This window comes from Bidens hawaiensis, unplaced genomic scaffold (assembly GCF_021521415.1).
Source record: "Bidens hawaiensis isolate Kalapana, Puna unplaced genomic scaffold, B.hawaiensis_p1.1 tig00021047_1, whole genome shotgun sequence".
In the NCBI taxonomy this organism is placed as follows: Eukaryota; Viridiplantae; Streptophyta; class Magnoliopsida; order Asterales; family Asteraceae; genus Bidens; species Bidens hawaiensis.
The window spans coordinates 340,899-359,503 of NW_027493261.1; the positions used below are offsets into that span (position 1 = coordinate 340,899).

The window sequence follows — 18,605 nt, forward strand, 5'->3', positions numbered from 1 at the left end:
CTTCGTAAATTTCTGAAATTTGAAAGTAGCATAAAAAGGTATTGTTTGTACAAATTCGAATTTGGGTTTCATTTGCATTAACTTGTTTTGTTTTTTTGTCTACTAATTTGATTTGAGTATTTATTAAATAGGTAATTTGTTAATAGCGATATGATTTATTTAGGTTTGGTTCGCTTGCATGTTCTATATAAGGTTTGGTTCATTTGGTGCTGATGTCGATGGTGGGAAGATGGTACAATAGGATTCCCAAGTGACTACGATTTAGGTTCAACAATGAGGAAGAGGCCGAGGGTTCTCGGGTGGGATAGCAAATTCGTGGCGAAAGTGTATGGTTGTGAAGGAAGTGATATGAGATTGTTACACTAAAGCCTTACACTAGCCTCTATATTTAAGGGCCTCAACTTTTAAGGTTTAGTTTCGTTTAATTTCCAGGTTTTGACAACTAGAGCAAATAGTTGATACACTTGGAAGGGTTTCTTTTCACTAAAACATACTCCAACTCTAATATTTCCGACTTTAGAAATCTTATATAAAAATCGTTCATCATGTTCTGATGTGGGTCTCCTAAATGGTTGAGGCGTTAAAATAGGCGCCAATTTTAACATCGCTTATATTTTAAACCCAATCAAATAAAAAGAAAATTTTAGTGGACTACCGTAACTTAAAGAACATTTACAAAGATAACAAAACTTTTAAAAGGACAATACAAGTTATCTCGTTTTCTTAATAAGAATCTGAATTGGTTTGTTACATTTGTAACATTTTTTATGCATAATCTACGTGGAAAGATTTTCTGCAAATATATGTCAGGCCCAAGACCAAGGCCCATATACTGTCGGTAGGTCGGCCCAGCACAATCACCTGACCAACCCAGTCCACAATCTAAACCGGGCTTCATCTTTCTATAACCATTATTTCATTAACATATACAAATCTTCCTATTTTAAATCCGAAATACATGTAAAAACAAAGAGCTAACATCACAAATGTACATTCGTAAATCACATGACCGGTTAGTCCTGGGTTCAAACCACCAGACCCAATTACCCTTAACCGGCTAACCGACTTAACCAACCATATACCAACTAACCTCAGCTCGGTTTAACCGATGGCTGCAACGTAGGAAAGAAAGTCCAGTTATTCTGTGACCCCAATTCCACACCATTCGTGTTGTCAAAATTAAAATCCCTGCTAGTCGATGTTCGTTTACATCGACACTCTTTTTCCTTATTTGCTCCATCCGACGACTTCTCGGTTATTTCACTCGTGTTTTTCTTTCCAACACAATATTCACAAACACTCTCGGTCTGGTTTAAACCCGTTTTATGTACCGAAGCTTCTAAATTATTTGCTACATGTGTCAACTCAAACGAGACCCTATGATCAATTAACGCTTCTCGCTTTGGTGAACTCATTGCTGAGTTGGCAAGTGACGCCACCTCAGATATCTGACTCTCCATCATATACACTTCACCAACACCGTTTGGAGTCAATGATCCAGACCCGACCCGTGAACCCAACCCGTACCCATATGGAGTTGCTGAACCCGAAACACCATTTGGTGTACCGGATTCAGAACCCAATCTTGAACCCCACTTACGGGTCGAGAAGTACTCGTACCCAATGAATTTCGGGCCATCCCCAGCTCGTAACTTTAGAACACGGTTCTGTTTATCAGGAAAAGGAGAGGAAGTACCCGAATTTGGAATTGTTGAGCCCATACTGCCACCTGGACTGTACGTCTGGAATTCGTGTGAAAATGGGTACTTTTGATATGACCCGATACTATGCCGTCGGGCCCGTGCAAGTGATGATGTCAGAAGTTGAGCAAAGGGTACTTCAGGTGAGGACGGTGTGGTAATTTGTACTGATTCGGTTGGTGGAGTGAAGGAAGCAGTAGATGGTTCAGTAGTGTAAGTGGAAAACACAGGCGGTGAAACTAGTTGTGTCTCGTACGTATATGGACCGACAGTGAAGATTGAATTGGGAACATTTTGAGAAAGGGATTTAAAAGAATACTGGTGAATATGTTGCAGAGGGCGGGTCTGATTGGAGAAATGATGCAGGAGATGAAGGTGGAGCAATGAAGGGAAATACTATTGTGTTGGAGGTGTTTACATTTTGGGTCACGGGTTGTGACGGTCCAGGTGGCGCTGACTCGGGCGCCAACAGGGCGTGGCTAATTTGTTTGCTTTGTTTGTATGACCCGAAACATGCGTATAGACTCCAGCAGCTGCCCCATCTTCTCTTTGAAGACATATATACAATATGCAGTGTAAATAACTATAAGAATTCATCAAGAAATCACAGAACCAATGAATTACAATTAATAGACACCAATGTACAGAAGAAGCATAAGATTGATTACTTTCAATTACTATTTCCTAATTAAATTTAAGTAATGCAACAAAGACTGGGAAAAAATATAAACTTAATTTATTACAATATATAGATATAGGAAACAAACCTATAACGGGCCCATGGACTGAAGACAAATAAATCATAATAATAAACTAGTGATAATAAACCATAATTATAATTAACAAGTAAGAATATCATAATGTTGGTATCAATATTCAAAGTTATGAACTTATGATTCATTTCAGTTGCCATTTATAAATGTATATCCTGCACTTATAGCTAGTCTGGCCAATGAATGATTCACTTTGGTTTGCACTTGAGGAACTCAAAATTATATGCATAATTTTCATTTATTTACTAAAAAAACTATGTCAAATAACTTCCATCTGCCTATTTTAGAATCAAGAAACCTAAAACTGATTTCCTTGCTTGAATTCCAAGTAAAAAGATGCTTATGGGAGGCCATTATTCCTGCCTGACATCCCTCATGCTTTCTAATTAAAAGATCAATACTCAGTTCACTCTCTATTATTGATCCTCTTTAAAAGTGGTGGGACATCATTCATCATGATAGTTACAATATCTTATTCATTATGACAATCTACTATTGCAGAGTTGATGCCAGATGTGCAAAACCTTATTTGTTAAATCAGGTCTCCACCTGTTCATACATGCATCTCTTCAACAAACTTCATACATTGTAAACCATATATACATGGTGATCTATAAGTATGAACTGAACATAAACATTAAGTGAAAGGTAGAACTGAACATAAAGTGACAGGGCATGAAAGATCCATTTTATCTAACCTCTAAAAGTCGCACATATCTGGACTAACAATAATAGAAAGGATAATTACATAATTGAGTGGTCCATCACTAATAAATTCGTTCACAAACCTAAACGAGCCTATTACTTATATTATTTTTATTTAACACATATTTATTTTATAACTATTCAGATAAAAATATATAAATAATAAATATTTGTTATATATAAATTTATATATTAAATATATATAAAATAATCAATAAATAGGAAAAAAGTTGAGCCTGAGCCGAAAGCTTGAAATTTACTCACGAGCCAAGTTCGAGCTTTATATATAGAGCTCGAAACAAGCCGAGCTCAAGCTCTTTATAAGTTAGCCTAGTCGAGGTCAGTCTCGGTTCGTTGACTGGTTATCTTCTAAAAGTCGCACCTATTATGACTAATAATAGAAAGGATAATAACTCAGATGAGTGGTCCATCACTAATAAATTCATTCAAAAACCAAAAAAATAATCCAAAAACCACTGAATTTCACACTTTAGCAGCCACATCTTCTTCAATTTCACACAATCAAACACAAATATAATAACACAGCTAAAGTAACATGACCTAAATTTCAAATCCAATCCTCATATCAATTGCAAAACAGATCAGTATCATCACTTCATATCAGTTCATCACATAACAAGTAAAACAGTTCACAAATATCACGAATTCATTGCCGCGTGAATCAACAACTAAACTTGACTTCAGCAGCCACATCGTCTTCAATTTCACACAATCAATCATCACAAATAACCTAACCTAGTTTCAAATCCAATCCTCCCTCATATCAATTCCAAAACAGATTAGAATCATCACATAACAATAAAACAGTTCACGAATATCACAAATCCATTACCGCGTAAATCAACAACTGAATTTGACTTCAGCAGCCACATATTCTTCAATTTCACACACTCATTCAATCACAAATACTATAACACATCTAACCTAACCTAAATTTCAAATCAAATCCTCATACCAATCGCAAAACATATCAAAATCACTTCACATACACCACGAATCCATTACCGAATCAACAACTGAATTCAACTTCAGCAGCCACATCTTCTTCAGTTTCACACACTCATTCAATCACAAACACTATAACACATCTAACCTAACCTAATTTCAAACCAATCACAAAACATATCAAAATCACTTCACAAACACCACGAATCTATTACCGCGTAAATCAACAACTGAATTTGACTTCAGCGGCCACCTCACCTTCACCTTCACGCAATCAATCAATCACAAATATTATAACAACACAGCTAAACTATAAAACTAACCTAAATTCAAATCAAATCATCATATCAATCGCAATACAAAACATCACGAATTCATTACCGAGTAAATCAACAACTATTTCAACACAAATTCGTAACAAACCTGAACAGAAGTCGGCTGTACGCGGCTTTCAGCTGAAACAATGGCGGTTGCAGCAGCGTTAACCGTCTCCACGGTGTAATTAACCGAACTCATATACACGCCGTTAAACTCACCGTCAACGGTTGCTATGATTTAACGATCTGTTGAGAATCCGTTGACGGAAATAAATAAATCTATTAAATCTGTAGGTTCGTTATCGGAAATGTAACAACAAATAATATTGGAGGATGTCACATCACGTAGATAAAGTAATGAATAATAAAAATGGTGATGGATTTAAATAAAATAAAGTAGTGTGACAAAAAGGAGGATGCACACGACTCCCCTATGTGGATATGTCGCTTATGTTTCTCTCTTATTATCGAGCTGTGATTTTGTAATTATGTCGCACGTAGCGTTACGATTAAATGTTATAATAATTGATAGGGATGCGTTTGGTATTCGAGATACTTTTAGTGTTATTGACAGTTGTATAACTTAACTAACCGTGCAGTGATGCGAGTCGAGGTAAATTCGATTGGTTCCAGGTTACGAAACCAGAAATGAACCAAATAAAAACTTTGTGAACACCCAAATATAACAAATTAACATAACAAAAACCGCATGTTGTGATGGCAAACCAACGGCACTTCGGTTGGTATCTTATTACGGCTCTAAAAGTAAAGCAAAGCATATAATCCACACCTAAAAACAACAATTTAACATGTATAAAATATAAAAAAATGTGGCGAACAAAAGAAAGCGTGTGTGTCGTAGTTGCGAACTAATACAAGTTCGTTGATTCTGATATCGGGGGACAAAAAAGACACGCGGAAGAAAAACATGCGCGTTGTGTTCACGTGCTGACGCAAACTCGGTCGGAATTGGCGTTGTCGGCACTAATCGTACAATGAAAACCACATGTTGTGGTGGCGACCGATATGAGTTCGGTCGGTGTCATTTTACAACACTGAAGTTAAAGCAATAAGTCAATTCATGCACGCCCAAAATACAACAAACTAACATATATAAATAAAACAAAAATCCATGCCGAACACAAAAAATATGTGCACATTGCGGTCGCGACTAATGCACACGTTTTGCAACGTCAGGCCAACACGAAGTTAAATATAGAAAGAAAAAAAACATATAAAAAACGACTTACCACGTGAGGCCACGTGGACCAATCACATGGCAGTGTCGTCAAACTTCTAAATTACTATGTATAATAACGGTGGAGTTGTCTCACTGACTCACACTCATGGCATGATACGATACGCATTGTGTGAGCAAGTGAGATGTAGGCAACCTTGTGATGGGAATATTTTTTTGTTTTATATTATAATATTTCACTTAAAAAATCCCATGATCACATTCACCTAGGTGCACACTTCAACGAGTGTGAGGCGATATACATCTCTTGCACTTGTGACACTTATGTAGCACTACTCACAACAATACTCATCCAAGTACGCTCCATAGTCTAACAGAAATTCCCAATTGATATCATTTTATTAAAAAAATAGAAATCATATAGGCAAAAAGTTTATGATTTTTTAAATCAAAAAGAATAAAGGAGATATTTAATATATAATATAAATCATATAGATGAAAAAGAAAATTGAGAGGGCAAAAAGTAGTGATGATAGTATAATAAGTAAAGAGAAATAGTCGTTTGGTAGTTAGTGCTATGTGCATTAGTTTTAAGTGAGCTATGTGTCTATGTGATAGAAATAGGTGTGTAAACACAACAATAGAACAATGATAAAAGAGAATAACACTTATACGACTAATAAACTTTTAAGATTATACGGTAGTCATTATCATCGTACTCAATATATCCCATCAATAGCAAAGCTATGGTAGGGTCTAAGGAGGGTAAGATGTAGACAGCCTTACCTCTACCCTTTAGGAATAGAGGCTGCTTCCGGTGAGACCCCCGGCTCGATAATAGTTTTGCATCAAGCCTTGGACATAAGGCACATAACACTCAACCATCGAGACACCGCCGGTTGGTGCATGTACCCTTGTCTTTCGGCTATCAACGCCACCATATGATGCCTGATTAACCTTCCGCAACTTTTGACGTTATTTTCACAATATTAGTAAAATAACGTCAAAGTTAGTGCAATTTCACTTTTGCCCACCCGAGGGTTCACACATATATACGTTATATACACGAACCACAAGCAGGGCGATTTAAGATTATACAGTATGGGAGGTAAATGGGCCTGTAACAGTAAGACTGTAAGAGGGTGGAACATCGATATATAATAGGACGGTAAGAGGGCTTTAAACCCCAACGGAGTTTTATGGATGAGAGATTTAAAGCCCTGTCTTCTACGCAGTAAAGCCCCTCCACAACACATAGTGTAAGAGGGAATAAGGGGTGAGTACGAGTGGACAACGATTGGTATACATAAAAGAGGATGAGTATGAGAGCACCATGATAGTTGGTACATCAACATGCATTTTATTGTTAAATTGATACTTTACCATGAATGTTACTTTTCACTAGCCACTTCACCAATGTGTATCTATACCAAGACAAGAATGACTAGGTGAACCATGACCACTAGGCTAGTTCTCTCGTCCTATTGTACAAATGGTCAAGATGTAAAATGATGGCGGTGTACAGAAAGTAACAAGGACGGGAAGGACTAGGTCATTCAAAGAGTGAGAAAGATGAAACAATAAATGGGACCGAGTGATCAAATCTAAGATACGAGGTTGACGTCACAAGCCTTAGTACGTAAAAGATGTCATTTTTCATGATGATGGGATGAAAATAATTACCAATAATGTAAAGGAGAAAAAAGACATAAGTTTTCATAAGGTTGTACACATTTTTTTTAAGATGGCATTCTTCAGACACATAAGATACGAAAGAGGTAGTGTGGACACTCGTGTAGGCTGTTTTACCGACAACATATAGCCCGTTACTTGGACTTAAAGAGGATATGTCATAAATGCTAACACTCGCCCAATAATGTTGCTTGTACTTTAAAATGAAACCCTCTTGTGGTTATTGCATGTTGTTTAGATGTTGAATTCACACAATGTACTCGATGTTGACCAAGACTTGTTTTTTATTCAAAGTTATCATTTGTGTGGACTCCCGTTCGACATGGTGCGTTAAAACTTAAAAGTATAGAGTGATGACATATAATTATGTGGAACACGTGCGGATATTTCCTTACAAGACGTGTTTAATCGTGAGTATGAAGTTTTAAGTGGTAATCTAGTCAACTTGTAAGGAACTTCATGTGAATTTTCTTGTGACAAGAAGAAATGAAAAAAAAAAAAAGAAGCTATTTTGTCATTCATTTTCATGATTGCTCTTATACATTTCTTGTTAACTAGTGATATATAGTTAACAAATAAATATATTAAATGATGCTAATCGCATAAGTATTTCAATATGATATATATTTATGGCAAAAATACTTATGTTTATGAACTTTTATCATTATCAATAAAGTATCTGAAAAATGTTGTAATTATTAATTTATTATACATAAAAAGTTATTGTATTATTGTTTTCTTTATTGCATCCATTTGATACACCAAATAAATCAATGTTTATTATAGAAACACTGTCTTTTATTAACAAAAAAAAGGTTTAAAATACTTGTATTTCACTGCTAATTAATGAAAACATGATATTTAATAAATAACTATTATACAACAAACAATAAATATATTAAACATTGTTAATACACGTTGTTGTAGTATAGTATTTATAACAATTTTAAAAGTAAATAATATATTTTTATTTTTTAACATAAATTAAATAATTTTTAAAGCTTAAATTATAGAAATTGTAATGCTATTATAAATTTACCAAAAAATGGTGAGGTTCAATGCGAAAGTCACCTTCGACAATTTGTAATTTTGTATTAAAGGATATCTATATAGATACATGAATACATTTTTTTATATTTAATGAAAAATAAAGTGTGAAATAATTAATTATTGATGCATTGGTCACGTTCATTATTTTATGATCATTTTGAATTTTAGTGGTCCCATTTTGTTCAAACTAAAAAGATTCTTTTACCATTGACATTATTAACTTTCGGGACTTCAAACTTCATCCACACTTTCAAAAGAGCCTTTATAAGTTTGTGAAATTTTGTAGTAATTATGTCTTATTATATTTCAAATCATGTTTATCATATTAAATAGTTTAATTTAATATAATAAAGTTACTCAACAAATGCTATTAATAATTATTGTGATGATTAAGGTCATCCCATTATCAAATTCTCTCTAAAATTAGCAGTTTATGTTAAAGGTTATGGCAATGAAGGTAAAAACTAAGCTTTTTTTTTGTGAGGTTGTCAGTTTGAATATGAGTTATATGAGGTTTTATCATGTTTGCATTACGTCCGAAGGTTTGAACATTTGTGGCGGCGCAACTAATGTCTAATGACATCAGGAGAGAAGGATCTTCCAATTGCGTAGTGAGGACCCAGGAACCAGAGGTTATGCCTTCGGGAGAAACTCACTGGAGTTCTAAACCGAGGTCGGCCACAATCTTACCAGTGACTACCCAGTTATATTGTAGATTGTCGTCGTTCAAAATTTTTTTTAACTTATAACGGTGGATTGGGCATCGTTCGGGTAATCCTTGACCTTTAGGGCACTACTCATAGGTACAATGTCGCCACCCTCGCAGGTAGGCTTTGAAAGGAATGGAACCGGGTATGACTCACTGATAAAGAAGTATAATGGAACCGGGTATATATGACTCCAATGGGCTCATTGCCGGCACATCGGTTCCCTAATAGTAATCACCTTTCATTAGCCATACCCCATAGCCTTAAGTTAGTTGTGGGTACATTTGAAGTAACAAAATGTTATTGGTTGAATCTTATGATATTGGAGCTCCACTCTAATCAAGAAATTAGATGAGTGTTGGATGGAATTACAAATATAATTTGAAACTTTTTAGCAGATATTCGGGGTATGAAATTGAGCTAACAAAGGTGGAATATGTACGGGATCGGTCTCAGATTTAGTGTTTTGCCAGAGGAATGTGCGGAGATCATGAAGTTTATTTTTTTAGTCAAAGTTAGTGAAAACCCTCGTAGACGCTATACATAATAATTACATATGTCAAATATATAACATCTAATTAGATTGTTAAAGGTGTTACTTATAACAAACCACACCATGTGGATTATTTATACACTAACTCTATGAATAATTATGATTTCTCTTATCTACTATTATAATAAACAAAAATCTATTTGTGCCACTTGACATATAATTTTCTCATAGTTGTGCCACTTGGCAAGTTTTATCTCAATCATTAAAACTTTTATTCTTTATTTAAAAAAGGAATATTAAAATTGTTAAATGGTAATTGAACCTTTCTTTAAATATGCTTCTCCTAATTAATATTATGAGTTAGTTAATTAGTAATTAGTAATAAATGTCAATAATAAATATGTGTTGTTATAAATTGTAATTTTTACATTTTAAGACTTAAAAAATAAGAGTATCTCCATGGACATGTGAGAGTGCATATTATTCTTCCATGTATAAGAAAATGAAATACTATGTTTACTCATTTTTATCATTGTTATTATTAAATTAAATAACGAAATAAGAAAATGAAATACTCTATTTACTTCAAAATGAGAGTATCTCAATGGACATGTGAGAGTGCATATTATTCTTCCATGTATAAGAAAATGAAATACCATGTTTACTCATTATTATCATTGTTATTATTATTTAAATAACAAAATAAAATAACTTTAGCTTAAAGAATAAGTACTCTGTTTTTATCATTTCAACAATTTTGTATTCTTTATAAGTAATCCTTAACATAATAAATAAAAATGTGGTGGTGTCAGCATCTAATTAGACCATCTTATGCCACTTGACACATTTGAAATTTAAAAAAAAAAACACTATATAAATCTCATCCCATATTAAGGAAGAAATTTATAAAAAAACCAACTATTAGGCCATTGAGTATACTCTAACCTCTCTTAACTCCATATAAACACCACATCACTTATTTTTCTCTCCTTCACTCCATCACACCCAAAGTAAATGGTTTAATCCTTTTAACTCCATCTCACTCCTATTAATTGTTAATTTAATATATTCTTCTTTGCATTTTAACCCGTTTAAGTGATGAGTGGTTTAATCTATTTTTAAAGTGCCATGCAATCTTAATTTATGTTGGGGTTAGAGTATACCCATTGACCTTATAAAATGCATTTGTCATTAAACTTGTCATTAGCCCTTTCATGATATATTGTGTATGGTTGCTTAGTTTTAAAAATATTTCATGTTATCCGTCCTATAAACGTTGTACAATTTAATATCCTATATCCGTTGTTAAGAACACAAAGATAAAACGGATGACATGAAATACATGTAGAGACAAATACGGTTAAGTTACATATAAAATTATAAGTGTTATATACATATAAATATTTAGAGATTTAGGAATATAAAGCTATATATATACACATGTATGTATGTATGTATGTATGTAAGTAAGTATGTATGTATATACACACACACCATGTCGTTTAATATGTAATTTATTATACTATAAACTGCATATTTATATAAACAATTTAACACATTATTTATGTTTTACATTGTGTCGTCATTGAAATTTATTTATTCTAACCCGTGTTGTACACGGGATTATAACCTAGTATTTATATAAACTGTCTTCTTTTCTTATTTATTTAAGCATGCATATTATCGATGCAATATTATTATGCTAACTCTTTTTTTAAAAAGCAATGTATTTCTTAATAATGTAATCAAAATTTATTTACAAAAATTTAAAATGTTTATTGGTAAGATGCAATGTTTCTGGATGATTATGACTTGTTTGTTGTTAAAGCTTTAAATGCAGATGTTTATTATGTCTTTACTCCAAGATACAATGTTTTTATATGATTGTGATTTATATGTTGGTCTGGTTCCCATAATAATATATAGACTAAGGGGTTGTTTGGTTCATTCAGATCTGAATGAGTCAGATTTGAATAAACCTCTGTTCCATTCAGCAGCAACAACAAGTCTGAATGATTCAGACCTATTTTTAGCCATTAAGATGTTTTTCTGTTCGGAACCGAACAGTCTGAAGTCTGAATGAATAAGATGTTTACATCTGAATGGTTCCATTCAGATGTAAACAAACAGCCCCAAAGTATTATGTTGTATGCAAAAGCATGAACTATGTATGCACACATTTCTCGTGGCTCAAACGATAGCTAACTTTTATGTTTTGAACCGCATAAATATTATATAACTTGATTATATGTCTGTCATGTTTCTCTCTCTTATTGTATTTGATTAACAATATGTACAATTGTTTTTATAGTATTACGGTTGTGTTTCAAAACTGATATGTATTGAATGCACCTCTATATATATATTACAAATATGTGCAATATCAGCTTCAAAATCCACATATATATTTCCCTCGGATGCAGCTGTATCCGCAAGTGCATCAAACGAACCATTTGTCAAGCTTGGTAATTGTAAGAACATGAACATCTTTAAAAACACCCATGTATGATACCCAATAAGTTGGTGTCGACCCCTTCTCATCTACATTTTACAATGTAATATTAGGTTAGTAACCGTGTATCACACAAATTGAAAATATATTAAAGTGCAAATATGAAAAGTTACTTATATATTTGAAGATTTTGTAAATTTTAATGTGGTATCAATGGATCATTTTATTGAAAGTTAATTTTGAAACGGTTCATCAAGAAAGTTGAAGGGGCTAAGTGAAAGAATTTTAGTAAGTTTATTTTGGTACGTTTATTTAGTATGGTAAGAATAAACTAGTTATTTAGTTTCCTAGAACGAGTTGTCTTGTTTTGCAAGTTGTTAGTTCAGTATAAATAGATGGTTAGGGTTTATGTAATTTGCAAGAGTCAAGAATTATAATATAATAAGAGAAAGAGTCGATCTTGGTTGAGATCAAATATTGTGTTCTTGGGCCTGATTTCCAACAATTGGTATCAGAGCAGTTTGACAAGAAAGCAGTTTTGAGAGTCGTTACGAGAAAGGGGTGCAACCCCTTTAGCTGCGGTGGGGGCTGAAAAGAGAGAGCATGCAAGAATGTGTCCGTGTGTTATAGTAGACGAGAAGCAAGATCATCACGTGAATGAAGAGTTTAAGGTTGAATATTAATCAAGCAAGTAAGAACAATAAAAATTAAAAAGCAAAAGGTTATCGATGAAAAAAAAAAGTGCAAGTAGAAGCAAGCAACCAGGTGAAGCAAACCTTGGTTAATTTAGAGTCACCATCACGAAAGATCGAAGCACACAGGCAGGCAAGTTGATGAAATTGAAACTAGCATGCAACTATTGTGCAAGCACGTCTATGATTAGAATCAACCTACATGGTGAATTAGTTTCCAAAGAAGTAAGTACCACACACCTCAATTAATTAATTAAGGTTTGTGTGAAAAGTGAAGCAAGCCGAGAAGAAAGTAGTTTTCTTTGCTTTTGTTCTTTTCTTTTAACAAAGTAGCAGTTGCAAGAATGGAGCGGGTTCGTTTTGAATCCATGTTTTAGAAAGCAACTCCGTTTCAGCAAGTAGCAAGAAAAATCTGATCAGCAAGTAGGTCAGTCAGATCAGCAAGTATGTCTGTAGCAAGAAAACCTGATTAGCAAGTGGGTCAGGAGCAAGAAAAACCGGTTAGCAAGTAGGCCGGAAACTGATTAGCAAGTTGGTCAGTATAATGCCACCAAAAAAACTTGTAACATCCCCAAAATTTCGATCCAAATTTGACAACTTAAGAAAGTTGAGGGATCAAAAATAATATCAAGACAAGTCATGAGAAAATATTAAATAAGGAAATATAAGAAAAATAAGAAAATAAAAATATTTCCTAAGTTAAGTTTACTTACATAAAATAAATTTCATCCCACATTGGAAGATGTAAGAAAGTGGAAGCATTCCACTAAGGTATATATAAAGAAGATGGAATCCATCCCACATGGAAAGTGGTAAATAAATTGAAGCCCTTTATAATGAAAAGATTTTCCATAGTAATATTATTTTATAAATATCAAGCACCAAGTGGTCCTAGCGGAGGGTGCGTAGCACCCGACGCGCTCAGGCTCGGGCGAGGGTGACGACGAAGGGCGTTGGGCGCAATGTGACGCACTTTGCACTTAGTATTTTTGGACAACGAAAGTTAGACCTAGATGTAACAAGCTACAAAAGATAAAGGACTAAAACTAAAAAATAATATCCAGGGACCCATCGCGCTACACGATGAGTCCAAGAAGACGGCCATCGCGTACTGCGATGGACCGTGATGGAATACTCACGGACACGTGTCACGTCCGGGTGACACGTGGCAACAGGTCATGACACGTGTCAAACCACGTGGCAAGACGTGTCAGGCCACGTGGCACGATCTCAGAAATGTACCCGTCGCGATACGCGACGGTGTTGAAATAGGGGCTCATCGCGTACCGCGATGGGACCAGATTTTAGCTATAAAAGGGGAGCCTCACGGCTCATTCTGTAAGGCCCCGTTACCGGTAGCCCTACTTTCGTGTTGGATTTACTCATAAACACAGTTCTAAATATCAGAGTTAATTAAAACATTTACGCGGAATATAAAACTTTCATAAAACATTACATAATTCATAACTTGTCTCAAAACATCCTTTGTCTTTCAACATTAAAGCATTAAAATTAAAACATCATAAGTCTTCAGATGCCAGACTCTTATTCAGTGCCACGTGTCTCCTCAAGCGAGCTGCCTCATCCTACTCACCTGCGTGCATACTAAAAGTCAGCTACGCTGAGTGAGTTCTAGTTAATCACATAATCATACAATACATTCTTACATTTCATACTTAACCTCTTAACTTTCTTTCATACACACCTAAGTGCTTTTACTTTCATTTTTACCTTCATACTTTCTTTACATACATAATCATACGTTTTAAAGAGCCTTTCGCCCTATAACCTCACAGATATTACAAGGGTCTGGTCCCTAGTTTTCGAATATTAGAAGAGTTCGATTCCCTAACATCACAGATATTATAAGGGTCTGGTCCCTAGTTTTCGAATATAAGTAGGGTTCGATTCCCTCGTCGTTACCATACAACCATACATCATACCTCGAGTATTATTAGGGCTCGGTACCCTCCTTCCTCGAATATTAGTAGGGTTCGATTCCCTAGTTCTCGAATATTAGTAGGGTTCGATTCCCTCTTCGTTACCATACAACCATACATCATACCTCGAGTATTATTAGGGCTCGGTACCCTCCTTCCTCGAATATTAGTAGGGTTCGGTTCCCTAGTTCTCGAATATTAGTAGGGTTCGATTCCCTCTTCGTTACCATACAACCATACATCATACATCGAGTATTATTAGGGCTCGGTACCCTCCTTCCTCGAATATTAGTAGGGTTCGGTTCCCTAGTTCTCGAATATTAGTAGGGTTCGATTCCCTCTTCGTTACCGTACAACCATCCTTTCCTTCTTTTATTAACTTTATCACATTCATACACATAAGCATACATAACATACTTACCTTATACCTAGCGTTACAACCTGACAGTGCGTGCAATATCCGAAGATCGTTCACGTACCATCAAGCAATCATTCATTCATATCACATATATCATATATGGCATACACTTATCACTTAGGATAAATGTATTAATCAACACATCAAGTATGCACACAGCCCTGAAAACATAACAAGGAATGGGGCTAGAAACTCACCTGAACACGGTTACGTTCACCGTTAATCGTAATCCCTTTCTTCAGTTGTGCACGGCTGACCGTATAACAAGTATACATATCAATTAACTATCACTACTCATATCATCTTTATAGTCTTAATTACTACCCACAACGAACGGGGGTCCGGGGGCAGCGCCCCTGGCAGCGGGGTCTAGGGGCGGCAGCCCCTAGCAGGGTCCAAGGGGCAGAGCCCCTGGCTGAGGTCGAGCCCCTAGAGCTATTTCCATTAACTGTCTTAACACATTTTTCATTAGATTTTTAATTTATTTTCTAATCGAACTTGACTTTAAGCGAAGTTAAACCTTAGGCGAACTTAGCTTTAGGCGAAGTTAAACCTTAGGCGAACTTAGCATTAGGCGAAGTTGTCATCAGGCTAACTTGGCTTTAGGCGAAGTTAAGCCTCAGGCGAACTTAGCTCTAGGCGAAGTTGTCATCAGGCGAACTTAGCCGTAAGCGAAGTTGTCAATTAGGCGAACTTGGCCTCAGGCGAAGTTATCGCTTTGAAGGCGAAGTTATCGCTTTGAAGGCGAAGTTATCGCGTTGAAAGCGAAATTGCCCAGTTGCAGGCGAAGTTGCCCAGATCAGCCGCTGTTTTGGTTTTTATTGAGCATTTTGGCGATTTCAACACCCTTGTTAAGGTTCGACATCACCCACTACGCTTCCCGACCATTTTCGGTCGTATCTACACTATAAAACTTGGATCTTTAAACTTCAAAGATCAAGAATCATACCATTCTGAGCTTGTTTGGATCTTGTTTAACCTGTTATCACAACTAATCGCTCTCTCTCTCGGATCTGGCTCGGTTCTTCCCTCAGCCGGTGGCGGTGTTGGTGTGTGGTGTGTGTGTTTTGGAGTGTTAGAGAATATGGTGAAATGAAAGATATTTTGGAGTTTAGGGGATATTTATATCCCTTAAGTCCCATGGACCTAAGGCCCATTCTCATTTAACCCATCTCAATTAATCCAAGTCCATGATCTGCTCCTTACTCGATATCCAATAATTAACGCGAAATCACTAAACATAACTTTCTTTATTCAACATTAAAATTTTAGGATGTTACACATTCCCTCAAACCCACAACCACTCTCTCTTTAGAAAATTACTCTCTACCTCAGTTTGCGTGCCGAGCATCGTTTTGCGTGCCACCGACCCAAAAATATCACCTCGTAATCCGTGCCAAATACTGACGTTTCCTCGAAGTGCGTGCCACCCAAAAGTAAAACCGACATTTCGTCTCGAAGCACATGCACGAACCGACGACATCTGAACATCGTCTCGAATTGCGTGCCAAGAAGGGTTGATCAAGAACACCTCGATAAACGTGCATATAGAGTAGAAGTGCTGCCCGTATAAACTTAGGAATATCTAACTCGGAATACCCGTGCGAGGTGGGGGTTCTGCCTAAGTTATTATTTTATTATTATAAATGGCTTAGACCATAGTCGATGGTATAGCCCGAACCTTGATTACAATTAAGAATAATATAACTTTTCTTAAGTGAATGTTATAGTTAAAATCGTATTTCTTTATTATTAATAAATATAATATTCATATAGAAAGATTATAAAGTTAATGTTTCTTCTTAAAGAAGAAACATAATATATAAATGATAAACAAACAAAGGGACTAAATGTCCAAATGTTTTAAATAAACAAATGTTTTTATCAAGGTTAAAGCTACACAAAACGGACTAAAGGTCTGAAGCTAGATCGATTATCTAGTTATCTATACAAAAGTTATTCTCGTACTATAGGTCCGAGGTAACGAAACAAGAAGAAGAAAACGGAAAACAGGAATCAGTAACAAAAACTGATTATAAACAGAAAAGGGGAATACGCCCCAAACCTTTTATACTGAGTCAGAATGTTTGCATAGGATTTACGAATCCTTAAAACTTTGTGTTACAATAATAAGAAACGGACACTCTGATTAAGAGTATACATGTGTCTGGATCCAAACATACATGGTGACTCGGAGTTCCCCGAGGCCATGCATATCATCAACATGCCTCTGAAGGTCTACGGGACTGTTCAGAGAAATGATATTGTGTATATAATTAATTGTACATGGTACTTAGGGTAATTTGATCCCAATTTAGTTGGGTGCCTAATGAGTAGTCACAAAGGTATTGAAAAGATATTTTTAGAGTCAGTGTTATTCACCAGCTTTGTGCTGACGTATTTTCCCACTCGCGTTACAGGGAAACAAGAAAGGTTAGAACAGACAAGCAAGAAGGAATAGAAGATTGGAGTTATAGTCATTAGATGCTATCTGGTGGCTCAGATATTTTATTTGAAAATATTATAAAAGTGTTATGTTTTATAAAGAAATGTATTTGAAATATCAAGCGGGTATTTAAACCCGAGATTTTAATAAGTTTTCAATATAAATATTTTAAAAGACTTCTGCTATAAACCGCAACTCTGAATTATTTACAAAACATGTACCAACTTGTGGTCACACTCCCAGGCCCTAAGTTGAGGGTGTGACAAAACTGGTTAGCAAGTTGGCAGAGCAAGTTCGGAGCAAGTAATCTGATCCTATGATCAGAAGTAAGAGCAAGAAACCCAGTTCGGGTTATAGCAAGAACAATATTAAATTCACAAGAATTTAAGCAAGAGAAAGAAACTCGTTTCCGAGTTAAAGCAAGATCATTAGCAAGAAAGAAAGAACAAAACAAGAAACCTCAAAGCAAGAAAGTTTAGCAATAATTCATCAAAAGAAAGAAGTAATAAAGAAAGATCTCAACAAGAAAGAATGATAAGAATGAGCAAAAAGCAAGAAAGGAAGAGAATCTGTCGGTTTCAAGATTAAGTGGGAATATTGAAAGTTAATCTTGAAATGGTTCATCAAGAAAGTTGAAGGGGCTAAGTGAAAGAATTTTAGTAAGTTTATTTTGGTACGTTTATTTAGTATGGTAAGAATAAACTAGTTATTTAGTTTCCTAGAATGAGTTGTCTTATTTTGCAAGTCGTTAGTTTAGTATAAATAGATAGTTAGGGTTTATGTAATTTGCAATAGTCAAGAATTATCTATACTATATATAATGCATGAGTGAAGGACCTCTTAAATTTTAAGGAGTACGATCGCTATTGCATAAATTATAATCTCTAATGCATGCAAATTTGAAAATTTATGGGTAATATAGTATTTTAGACATCTTGTACGGTTAATAATAGGTAGTTTAGAAAATAATTACAATTATGATCCTTCAACTCCAATAAAACTTTGTTAATTTATCAAGTAGTTACATATAAATCCCTTATCTTTACCAATTTATTT

General features: G+C 35.0%; 1 protein-coding gene and 1 pseudogene across 1 annotated transcript in view; one reads left to right on the forward strand and one right to left on the reverse strand.

Moving 5' to 3' along the window:
• The window catches only part of LOC143562706 (uncharacterized), a 233,863-nt gene that overhangs the window by 189,100 nt on the left and 26,158 nt on the right, over positions 1–18,605 (forward strand). The window lies entirely within an intron of this gene.
• LOC143562689 (uncharacterized) lies at positions 745–11,638 on the reverse strand (annotated as a pseudogene).